This window comes from Bufo bufo, chromosome 10 (assembly GCF_905171765.1).
Source record: "Bufo bufo chromosome 10, aBufBuf1.1, whole genome shotgun sequence".
Lineage (NCBI taxonomy): Eukaryota > Metazoa > Chordata > Amphibia > Anura > Bufonidae > Bufo > Bufo bufo.
Window position 1 is genome coordinate 93,454,499 of NC_053398.1, and position 12,345 is coordinate 93,466,843.

The 12,345-nt window shown below is 44.7% G+C and overlaps 1 long non-coding RNA gene across 1 annotated transcript; it reads left to right on the forward strand.

Moving 5' to 3' along the window:
- The first annotated feature begins 2,059 nt into the window (after positions 1-2,059).
- LOC120980796 lies at positions 2,060-10,689 on the forward strand. Its single transcript, XR_005774578.1, has 3 exons — positions 2,060-2,071; positions 3,853-3,854; positions 10,543-10,689. It is a non-coding gene; the product is annotated as an uncharacterized LOC120980796 (long non-coding RNA).
- Positions 10,690-12,345: the final 1,656 nt, after the last annotated feature.

Consider the following 12,345-nt stretch of genomic DNA (forward strand, 5'->3'; position numbering starts at 1 on the left):
AGAATTTCAGGAAAAATTTGATTGGGGTGTATTTAGTTTATATATACTGTAAGTACTACCATACATACTTGATTCTGTAGTGAAGGTGCGGTCTGATACAACCAGTTTTGGGGTTATTTTGTTTATATATAAGTACTTCCATCCATCCTTGATTCTGTAGTGAAAGTGCAGTCTGATACAATCAGTTTTCAGGTGTATTTTGTTTATATATAAGTACCGTATTTTTCGCCCCGTAAGACGCAGTTTTTTGCCTCCAAATTATGGGGCGAATACTAATGAAGTATTCATTAGTACCGGGAAGCGATGAAGGATCTGTACTCACCGCTTCTGTCACCGCCAGATCTCTGAGGAGTTCTGACAGACGTTCTTCAGTACCTCCTGCATGATGTTCTTTTGTTTTGCTTTTGCTTTGACATCTCTTCTCCCTCTCCCAGCTGTCATCTATTAGCAGTGATTGCCTCCCTATATATATCTCCTCCCATACTGCCTCACCTTGCGGTTTATACTACTTCCTGGATTGGTTTCACTGCTTCAAGTTGCTACTGCTGGTTCCTCAAGATAAGTCTATTTCTGTATTGTGTTTTCCTGTTGACTTGATTCTAGGTGACCCTGACTCCCTCTGTATTAAGTGCAGGGAGCCGGTGGTCGTGTACCCTCACTATTATAGGGTGTTCAGGTGTCACACAGTCGAGGTACGTGGACATGCAACTTTCTATCATTGAGATCTTTGCATGGGCTGAGCAGCCAGGGAGAGCTCTAGGGGTTTAATAGGGCTTACCCTTGTGTTCCTTAGTTTGGGATCAAGTTAGTCGGATCTTTATTTGTTACTTCTTGTTTTCTGCAACACCATCCGTGACATTATAAACCGCCAAAACCGTCTTAAGCATGAATCCGGTTTCAGCCTTGATTGACCACATGCAGGGTCTTTCATTGGAGGTAGCAGATCTCCGTAAAACTGTCTCTCAGTTTCAGGTGACCGTTTCTGCTTGCGTTCATGGAATTTGTAAGAAAAAGGGGCCGTCACGTATTAAAATCTGTGTTTTATTAGGACGATTAAAAACTAAGAGGGTGAGCCCCTACCAGACAAACCACATAAATAATAACAAACAATAGTAAGGTCACTTATAGGTCAGGTCCATTTATGCCCATAGATAGGAGCAAAAGTGGAGGTGACCAAAAAACATATACACTATTTAGAAGCCCTGGGCGGTGTACCCAAGGTCTACTAGTATGCCAATAGGCAAAAAATGCAGGGTAGGTCTTACCGGTAAAGGATGCCCCGGACCGTGTAGTCCACTGTTCAAAAGAAGATATCTTTGAACCTGGTTGCGACTGTCAGTCGGTTAGGTCTTGATGGCTGAGGGCCACAGGGAAAAAGTCTAACCCTGTTATTGCCCTACTTGGCCTGTTGTGCCCTAACCTCCTAACACGAGGTCCTGGCCCCGCAAGGGGTGGCCCCGTCCGGAACCTGACCCTGAAAAATGCACCCTAGATGGCCCTGTGAAAGAAGGGAAAGAGGCCTTAAAGGGGCTATGACTATCAGGATGGTAGAGTTGGTAAAGGGGGAAGGAGTCCCTAAGGACTAATGTAAGGTATATTCATAGTCCCAAGGACTAATGTGGGGATATATTCATGGTCCCAAGGACTAATGTGGGGATATATTCATGGAATTTGTTCTGAGCCTAAAATCTCGCTTACGGATACGTTCTCCGGGGTAGTAAGAATTTTGTTCGTTTTAGAGAGGCTTGCAAACTCCATTTTCGCCTACTTCCCCATTCCTCTGGTGATGAGGAGCGGAGGGTGGGGATCATCATCTCGCTGCTCAGGGATAATGCTCAGTCCTGGGCCTTTTCGCTGCCGGTGGGGGCACGGCCTCTCTGTTCAGTGGATGCATTTTTTTTAGCCCTGGGTCAAATATATGATGATCCGGATCGTATTGCTCTGGCTGAATCTAAACTGCGTCTTTTATGCCAGGGTAAACAGTCCGCAGAGATATACTGTTCAGAATTTCGGAGATGGGCAGCTGATACTGGTTGGAATGATGCTGCACTCCGAAGTCAATTTTGCCATGGTCTTTCAGAGGGATTGAAAGATGCATTTGCCTTTCATGAGAGACCTACCTCCTTGGAGTCTGCCATGTCTCGGGCTGTTCGTATTGACAGGCATCTTAGAGAGAGAGGAGAGATCACTCCTTCCTGCCATACTCAGTCCAAGGACAGTGCGGTGGTCTCATTCAGTGCGCAGGAGCCTCAGTCTCTCTCAATCCTCTCTGAGCCGGAGCCCATGCAGCTGGGTTTGCTTGCCTCTAACAATAGAGGATTCAGCTCTCAGAGGAGGGTTTGTTTCTGTTGTGGAGGTATAAATCATTTGGCAAATGTTTGTCCCTCTAGGAGATTCAGGGATTTTTTTTTTTTTTTTTATTCCATCATTTTTATTAAGAATTGGACGCAGCCACTGACAGATGATAATGTACAATATGCTCAAACTTCAATTAACATACGTTACGTTATGTTTTATTACATGCAGGTTATGAAAATTTACATTTAATAAAGTTGCATATATATTGACAACCATGTAAAATATAGTATCTTTGTGAATGAATATTAGTCACAGTTGTTGTCACATCTAAGTTTAGATATCGACAAGGTAGCTATGACTACTTTAGTAACTCAACTGGGCCTTTGTTGGCCCTAACTAGATAATAAAAATCCAGAATTCTAATGCAAAACTATAAATAACTAATAGTAATAAAGAGATCCGTCTCTTAATAAGGCTTAGCATCAGGAGGGACCCAGATATGAAGACACTAAGAGGAATCCACGACTTTTCTCCTAACAGGGGGTCAATATGTGAAGATCTGCTAGAGGGAAGACTTCGGGTGAACCATCCATGGGTTCCAAGTGTATTTATATTTCACTGGGGAAAGCATTGAGGGAGGAATCATTTTCTCATATCGACAGGTTGGATTTAACTCAGTTATCACTTCTAAGATGTCAGGGGGAGACAACTCTTTCCAATGGCGAGTAATAATCAGCTTAGCACTGAGCATGACATGCCCTATTATGGGTCTATATGAAGGGTGGAATTGTTGGATACCCAGGAATAATAGAGCAAGTTCTGGGGTTTGGGAGATCTTATTTTTGGACAGTTCTCCTAACAACACAAATACCTGATTCCAGAAATTAGCAATAATTGGGCACGACCACATGAAGCAGTGAACCCACCTTGCCACACCCCCTCCAGCATAAGGGAGAAGTAGAAGGGTATATTCAGGGAGTTTTTTGAGGGTAATAAAGAAACAAAAAGAAAAAAGTCCTCTAAAAACGTTCCATCTGTTACTATTGGCAAGGTTGATCCGGAAATTGAAAGTTTTCCGTTTGCTTGTAGTTCCCGTTTTGTCCTACCTGCCAGGGTGGCGCTAGAGAGCAAGAATATTGTTTGTGAGATTTTTTTAGATAGTGGAGCAGCTGTCAATCTCATTGATAATCAATTTGCTATAACACATGGTTTCCAGGTATGCACTTTGGGAAAGGACATACCTGTTTTTGCTATCGATTCCGCTCCACTTTCTCAAAAATCGTTAAAGGGCATAGTTCACAATATCCGTTTGATTGTGGCTGATGCTCATGTTGAGGATATGTCATGTTTCGTCCTAGGAGGGTTACCTACACCTCTAGTGTTAGGGCTACCCTGGCTCACTAAACATAACCCCACCATTGATTGGCAAGCGAGGCAAATAAATGGTTGGGGTGACTTTTGCAGAGAGAATTGCCTCTCGACGTCTCTTTCAGAGGTTTCTACTAAGACTGTACCATCTTTTCTTTCTGAATTTTCGGATGTGTTTTCTGAGAGTGGTGTTCAGGAGCTGCCCCCTCACCGGGAGTACGATTGCCCTATTAATCTCATCCCAGGCGCCAAGCTGCCTAAATCTCGTTTATACAATCTCTCCCAACCTGAAAGGGTTGCTATGCGTTCTTATATCTCTGAGAGCCTGAGAAAGGGACACATACGACCCTCGAAGTCACCTGTTGCCGCTGGTTTCTTTTTTGTTAAGAAAAAAGATGGTTCTTTAAGACCATGTCTGGATTTCAGGGAGCTGAACAGTATCACAATTCGTGACCCTTATCTGCTTCCTCTGATCCCGGACCTGTTTAACCAGATTGTTGGGGCTAAAGTTTTTTCCAAGTTGGATTTAAGAGGGGCATACAACCTGGTCAGGATCAGAGAAGGAGACGAATGGAAGACGGCCTTCAATACCCCTGAGGGCCATTTTGAGAATTTGGTTATGCCTTTTGGTTTGATGAATGCTCCAGCCGTCTTCCAACATTTTGTGAACAGCATTTTTTATCATTTAATGGGGAAATTTGTACTAGTGTATCTAGATGACATTTTGATTTTTTCTCCTGATTTCAAAACTCATAGGGACCACCTACGTCAGGTCTTGCTTATTCTGCGGGAGAATAAATTGTACGCTAAACTGGAGAAATGTGTGTTTGCGGTTCCAGAAATTAAATTTCTGGGTTTTCTTCTCTCCGCTTCTGGTTTTTGCATAGACCCCGAGAAGGTCAGCGCTGTGCTTGATTGGGAGCTTCCTGAGAATCAGAAGTCGCTGATGCGCTTTTTAGGTTTTGCCAATTATTACAGGAAGTTCATTTTGAATTATTCCTCTGTTGTTAACCCACTGACTGATATGACTAGGAAGGGGGTAGATTTTTCCTCCTGGTCGGTAGAGGCGCGTAAGGCCTTATCTAGTATCAAAGAGAGTTTTGCTTCCGCTCCCATCTTGGTACAACCTGATATCTCTCTACCCTTCATTGTTGAGGTGGACGCTTCTGAGGTGGGTGTGGTCTTGTCTCGGGGTCCCTCTCCTGCCAAATTGCGACCGTGTGCCTTTTTCTCGAAGAAACTCTCCTCCGCAGAGAGAAATTACGATGTGGGAGATAGGGAGTTGTTGGCCATCAAGCTAGCTTTTGAGGAATGGCGCCATTGGCTAGAGGGAGCCAGACACCCTATTACCGTGTTTACCGACCATAAGAATCTGGCCTACTTGGAGTCAGCCAAGCGTCTGAACCCGAGACAGGCCAGATGGTCTTTGTTCTTTTCAAGGTTTAATTTTGTTGTCACGTTCCGCCCTGGGGTTAAGAATGTGAAGGCAGATGCCCTGTCGCATTGTTTTCCGGGAGGGGGGAACTTTGAAGACCCGGGTCCCATTTTGGCTGAAGGGGTGGTTGTGTCTGCTCTTTATCCTGAATTGGAGGCAGAGGTTCAGGCAGCCCAGGCAGAGGCTCCTGATCTTTGTCCTCCTGGGAGGTTGTTTGTGCCTCTCGCTTTACGACACAAGGTTTTTAAAGAGCACCACGATACTGTCCTTGCTGGGCACCCGGGGGGAGGGCCACAGTGGATCTCATTGCTCGGAGATTCTGGTGGCCGGCTCTTCGTAAGTCAGTTGAGGGGTGTGGCAGCTTGCGAGACCTGCGCTCGTGCCAAAGTCCCTCATTCACGGCCATCAGATCCTCTCCTTCCGTTACCCATTCCTTCCCGTCCTTGGACACATCTGTCCATGGATTTCATTACGGACCTGCCTCGTTCCTCAGGGAAGACTGTGATTCTGGTGGTGGTGGTGGTGGACCGTTTTAGCAAAATGGCGCATTTTATTCCTTTTCCTGGGTTGCCCAATGCTAAAACGCTGGCGCAGGCATTTATTGATCACATTGTCAAATTGCATGGTATTCCTTCAGACATAGTCTCTGATAGGGGCACGCAGTTTGTTTCCAGATTCTGGAAGGCTTTCTGTTCTCGCTTGCGGGTTCGGTTGTCATTCTCTTCTGCTTTCCACCCGCAGTCGAATGGCCAGACAGAGCGCGTCAATCAGAATCTGGAGACATATCTGCGCTGTTTTGTGGCGGAGAATCAGGAGGATTGGTGTTCTTTTCTCTCCCTTGCTGAGTTTGCTTTAAATAACCGTCGTCAGGAGTCCTCTGATAAGTCACCATTTTTTGGTGCATATGGGTTTCATCCGCAGTTTGGGACATTCTCTGGAGAGGGGGCTTCTAGTTTACCTGATGAGGAGAGATTCTCCTCATCTTTGTCATCTATTTGGCAAAAGATTCAAGATAATCTAAAGAGCATGAGTGAGAGATATAAGCGTGTGGCGGATAAGAGACGTGTGCCTGGTCCGGACCTCAATGTTGGTGATCTGGTGTGGTTGTCTACTAAGAATATCAAATTGAAGGTTCCCTCCTGGAAGTTGGGTCCTAAGTTTATCTTGTCCGTCATCAATCCCGTTGCCTACCGTCTTGATCTTCCTCAGACTTGGAAGATCCATAATGTTTTTCACAAGTCCCTATTAAAACCTTATGTCCAACCCACTGTACCCTCCTCTTTGCCTCCTCCTCCGATTGTGGTTGATGGTAAACTTGAATTTCAGGTCTCTAGGATTGTGGACTCTCGTATTGTCCGCGGTTCTCTTCAGTACCTCGTTCATTGGGAGGATTATGGTCCTGAGGAGAGGATGTGGGTTCCAGTGGCGGACATTAAGGCCACTCGTCTTCTCAGGGCATTCCATAGGTCCCATCCTGAGAAGGTGGGCTCTGAGTGTCCGGAGTCCACTCATAGAGGGAGGGGTACTGTCACCGCCAGATCTCTGAGGAGTTCTGACAGACGTTCTTCAGTACCTCCTGCATGATGTTCTTTTGTTTTGCTTTTGCTTTGACATCTCTTCTCCCTCTCCCAGCTGTCATCTATTAGCAGTGATTGCCTCCCTATATATATCTCCTCCCATACTGCCTCACCTTGCGGTTTATACTACTTCCTGGATTGGTTTCACTGCATGAAGTTGCTACTGCTGGTTCCTCAAGATAAGTCTATTTCTGTATTGTGTTTTCCTGTTGACTTGATTCTAGGTGACCCTGACTCCCTCCGTATTAAGTGCAGGGAGCCAGTGGTCGTGTCCCCTCACTATTATAGAGTGTTCAGGTGTCACACAGTCGAGGTACGTGAACATGCAACTTTCTATCATTGAGATCTTTGCATGGGCTGAGCAGCCAGGGAGAGCTCTAGGGGTTTAATAGGGCTTACCCTTGTGTTCCTTAGTTTGGGATCAAGTTAGTCGGATCTTTATTTGTTACTTCTTGTTTTCTGCAACACCATCCGTGACAGCTTCCTGGTCCTCCGCTCGGCTGTCTGCTGTGCAGGGCTCCGCACCATGTGACCTTACTGTGCGCAGCCTTCACAGCTGATAGCCGAGAACCAAGAAGAAGAGAGAGAGCGCTGGTGGTGAGGAGTGGCTGCGTCCAGGAGCAGGAGAGGTAAGGTATTTTATTTGCGCTGATGGCTTACATGGGGTCATGATGGCTGACATGAGGGCATGATGGCTGACATGGGGGGCTTATGGCTGACAATGGGGGGCTTATCTGAGGCATTGGGGGGCTGATCTGAGGTCTGATTAACATTGGGGGTCTGATTGCGGCTGTGAGCTGAGGTGTGATTAACATTGGGTGTCTCATTGCTGGTCTGACCTGAGGTGTAATGGAAAATATTTTTTTCTTATTATCCTCCTCTAAAACCTAGCTGCGTCTTATGGGCCGGTGCGTCTTATAGGGCAAAAAACATCCATCCATGCTTCTGGGATGAAAAATCAGTCTGATACATCCAGTTTTGGGGTGTATTTAGTTTATATATAAGTATTTCCATACATCCTTGATTCTGTAGTGAAGGTGCGGTCTGATAGAACCAGTTTTGGGGTGTATTTTGTTTTTATATAGGTACATCCATCCATCCATATTTGCTTCTGGGATGAAAGTGCGATCTGATAGACCCAGTTTTGGGGTGTATTTAGTTTGTATATAAGTACTTCTATACATCCTTGATTATGTAGTGAAAGTGCGGTCTGATACAACCAGTTTTGGGGTGTATTTAGTTTATATATAATACATCCATCCATCCATCCTTGCTTCTGGGATGAAAGTGCGGTCTGGCATGCTGCACGATTTTGGTGCACAGCTGAAGAAAGCACTCTCCTTGGGCTTAAAAAAATAAATAAAAATATGCGTCAATCAGTAGTTGCGAAGTTGGTGTGAAATAGTGACCGGATACTACACACTTTAGGATGAGTTCACACTTCAGTTATTTGGTCATTTATTTCCATTGTTTTTGTCAGCCAAAACCTGTAGTGAAGTCTACTCAGAGATAAGGTGTAATGGAAAGATCTGTACCTGTTCAGTGTTTTTGACCCAAACCTGGTTTGATACTACACAGTGGTTTGACCACTATGTTGACTCCTCACGCGATTGCCACCTCACCACTCTGTAACTGGGCCACTGGTTGACTCCTCATGCTGTTGCTATCTCTGTTTTGGATCCACTCCTGTTTTTTTTTTTTTTTGGGCCTTAGCAATACTGATGGATTACTGACCAAATGCTGACTATGTGAAGGCGGATGCTCAAAAGACAGGATCCATTTTTTGGGGGTTGTTCTTATCATGATTGAGAAGAAGGGCAAAATAAACAGTGATGTCAACTCCACTCAGTGAGGCATTACTTGTATCAGTGTGTAACAGAACAGGTTCTGTAGAAATCTATGTGGAATCAGCTGACGACGGTGTAAAAGGAGTGTGCTCTTTCATTCTATAGTAGAATCTTGGGCCACTGCACGGTTCCTCATACCTGGCACTAACATTGACCTATAAGGTCACACTTGAGTTGTTTGGTCAGTTTTGGCCCCGTAACTGACCAAATAAGTGAAGTGTGAAGTGATTCTAAGAGTCACGCCTGTCTTCTGCGTGTTATACTGACTCACAGTACAGTTTCACTATCACAGCGGACTCCCTATGCATGCATAACAAGAAATCAGGGATATGGCAGGGAGAGGGTTATGGCAGGGAGAGGGTTATAGGGTAAAAGAGTTACTGGGATATTGCAGGGAGAGTGGCAGGAATATAGCAGTGGGATCAGGGAGACTATGGCAGGGAAAGGGTGGTATAGGGATTATGGCAGGGGGAATATGGGACTGGCAATGCAGGGGTATCAGAGGGTTCCAGGGGTTACTTAGCCAGATTCAGGAGTTTTCAGGAGGGTTCCTTGCTTATGGGTCTGCCCAGCTGGTTTTCCATATGTGTAGAGAGAGCTCCTTCTTCCTGGCTTGGGCTAAAATTAGCACAAAGGAGCTCTGTTCCCCCGCCCCAACCTAAGGCACAGGGATATGACATCCTCTTGTACGTGTGACGGAATGCATGCACTCAGACTGTAACAGATAACTGCCAATAAACATCCTGAGGCTCAGGATCTGTACAGACAAAGATACAAAAGAATTCCCGTCCAATGTGTAAATGAGAGTACTAACCCCCAGGTACAAAATGGCAAATCACACATGTTATAAACAGTCCCTATACAGAAGTACAGAAGGGGGGAGAGCAGGTTTATATACACCCAATATAGACACTTCCCTCTACACCAGGTATGGAGATGGATGTGTCAGGTAGTTGTGATGGAATACACAGGAGCTGATAATTATCTTCATGTGTACATCCAAGCATCCATATCACAACTGTTGGTAGCAGCTTGGGCCAGAAGAGAATGATAACATATTCCAACTTGCCTTATTTGGATATATAGAAGCACATTCCTTCAAAAAATATACAATTATCCCTAGTATGACCAATCAGTACTTTATAGTCAATGACTAAAATTTTTATAAATAGAGAGTCCAGTGAGAACATAGGAAGGGAAGAACTAAGCAAGAATAGGAGCAGAGGAAGCACCACACAGCTTTGTAGGAAAAGTTGGATGTCATGACTAATAAAGTTGTCGACTAGAGATAATTGATGCAGTTCGGAATTTTTAATGTCCAGATATAGATGTAGGTGATGAATACATCTATAAACTGGGTAAACACTCCAGAGATATTTGATTGGGTTCAAGTCAGGGCTCTGGCTGGGCCACTCAAGGACATTCACAGAGTTGGCCCTAAGCAACTCCTCGTTGTCTTGGCGATGTGCTAAGGCTAACTGTCTTGTTGGAAATTGAACTTTCAGCCCAGTCTGAGCTTCAGAGCCCTCTGGATATGGTTTTAATTAAGAGTATGCCTGTACTTTGCTCCATTCAGCTTTCACTCCATGCTGGAAATTCTCCCTACCCAAGTCTCTGGAAAACATAACCACAGTAAGATGCTGCCACCACCATGCTTCACTGTAGGGATGGTATTGGTCAGTGCCTGGTTTCCTCCAAACATGATGCTTAGAACTTAGGCCAAAAAGTACAATCTTGGTTTCATCAGACCAGAGATTCTTGTTTCTCACAGTCAGAGTAATTTTGGTGCTTTTTGCATACTCCAGGTGGGCTTTCACATGTCTTTTACTGAGGAGAGGCTTCTTTCTGGCCACGCTGCCATAAATCCAAGATTGGTGGAGTGCTGCAGTGATGGTTGACCTTCTGGAAGTCTCTCTCATCTGCACAAAGGATCTTTGCAGCTCAGCAACCATTGGCTTTGGTCACCTCTCTTACCAAGGACCTTCACCCTGATTACTTTGTTTGGTCGGGCAACCAGCAGGGCCGGCTCCAGGTTCATGTGGGCCCTTGGGCGATAAATCCCAGTGGGCCCCCTTGAGGCATTTTTGTACATTTACATGTCCCTCTGTGGCTCCCACATGGTATAATGACCACCAGTGACCACTATACAGTATAATGACCACTAGTGGCCCTTCACACAGTATAATGACCCCCCAATGCCCCCAAACACAGTATAATAACCCCCAGTGGCCCCACACACAGTATAATGACCCCACAGTGGCCCTTCATTAAGAATAATAACCCCCAGTCGCACCCTATTCAGAATAATGACCCTCAGTGGCCCCCACACTAGGGGTTATACTGTATGGGGGGGCACTGGGGGTCATTATTCTGTATGGTGGTGACTGGGGGTCATTACATTGAATGGGGGCTCTGGTGGTCATCATACTGAATTGGGGGACACTGGGGGTCATTATACTGTGTAAGGGGCCCTCACAGTGAGTGAGACACACGTCATGATGTCACCACTGGGCCGGGCCTGGAGGAAAGAAGGAGCTGTGCAGTGATGTACTGTAGCTAGAACTGACTGGGCCCCACAGAAAATTTTGGTACGCCCCCCCGGTGGGTTCACATCACGTTTTTCCTATCGGTTTGATGTATAAAAATGTGCAGCACTTCCCGTTTTTGTATACTGTATACGTTTTTGTATACTGCAGAGTCCAGTAAAAATATGTATATTTTTTTTTACAATGGAACTGTATGGTGAACGGACGCCACTGTACTCTTTAGAATTTTCAGTGTAGCAGAATTTTTTTTGTACCCTTCGCCAGATCTGTACCTCCACACTATACTGTCTATGTGCTCTGCAGGCAGTTCTTCCCTCCTCATAGCTTGGTTTTTTCTCTGATAAGAATTGTCAGCTGTGAGACCCTATATAGACAGGGGTGTGTCTTTCAAAATCATGTCTGAATTCGAACTGAATTTACCACAGGTGGACTCTAATCAAGATATAGAAACATCTCAAAGATTATCGAGAGAAATGGGAGGTGGAGGTCAGTTTTCAGTTTCACTGACCTTTTGTCCATTAAGGAAAATCGCAGGATGTCCTATCTTCATCAGTTTTTCATGCAGGACTTGCCCATTCAAGTCAATGGGTCAGTAAAGAAAATTAGGCACACTGAGAGACAGATTGTTTTTCACTGATGGTTGCTAGGAGATGTTGGGTGTTTATTCTTCCATTTTTTTCAGAGATGTGAAAAACTTATGAAAACTGATGACATCCACGCCTGCAGAAAATACTGGCAAACTGTATGTAATTGCAGATAACACTGACAAGAAAGTGAAGGAAAATCGTCAGTGGAAAATCGTCAGTTCTTGAATGACAGAATTTGGATGAGTTCCATGTCACTTGTATACAATAAGCTTTAAACAGAGGAGTAATGATGGCAATGTAATTAAAAAAGACAAAAGAAAAAAGAAATAGCTGAATAAAACTGTTCAGGTCACATTCACATTAGGATCATAGCCTCCTCTCTTAACCCCCTAGGCTGATTCACATGGGCGTTGCGGAAAAGATGCGGGGGCGTTGCGGAAACATGCACGATTTTTCCGCGCGAGTGAAAAGCATTTTAATGCGTTTTGCACGCGCGCAAGAAAAATCGGCATGTTTGGTACCCAGACCTGAACCCAGACTTCTTCACAGAAGTTCGGGTTTGGGATCAGGGTTGTGTAGATTTTATTATTTTCCCTTATAACATGGTTATAAGGGAAAATAATAGCATTCTTTATACAGAATGCTTAGTAAATTAGGGATGGAGGGGTTAAAAAAATCATGGACCAT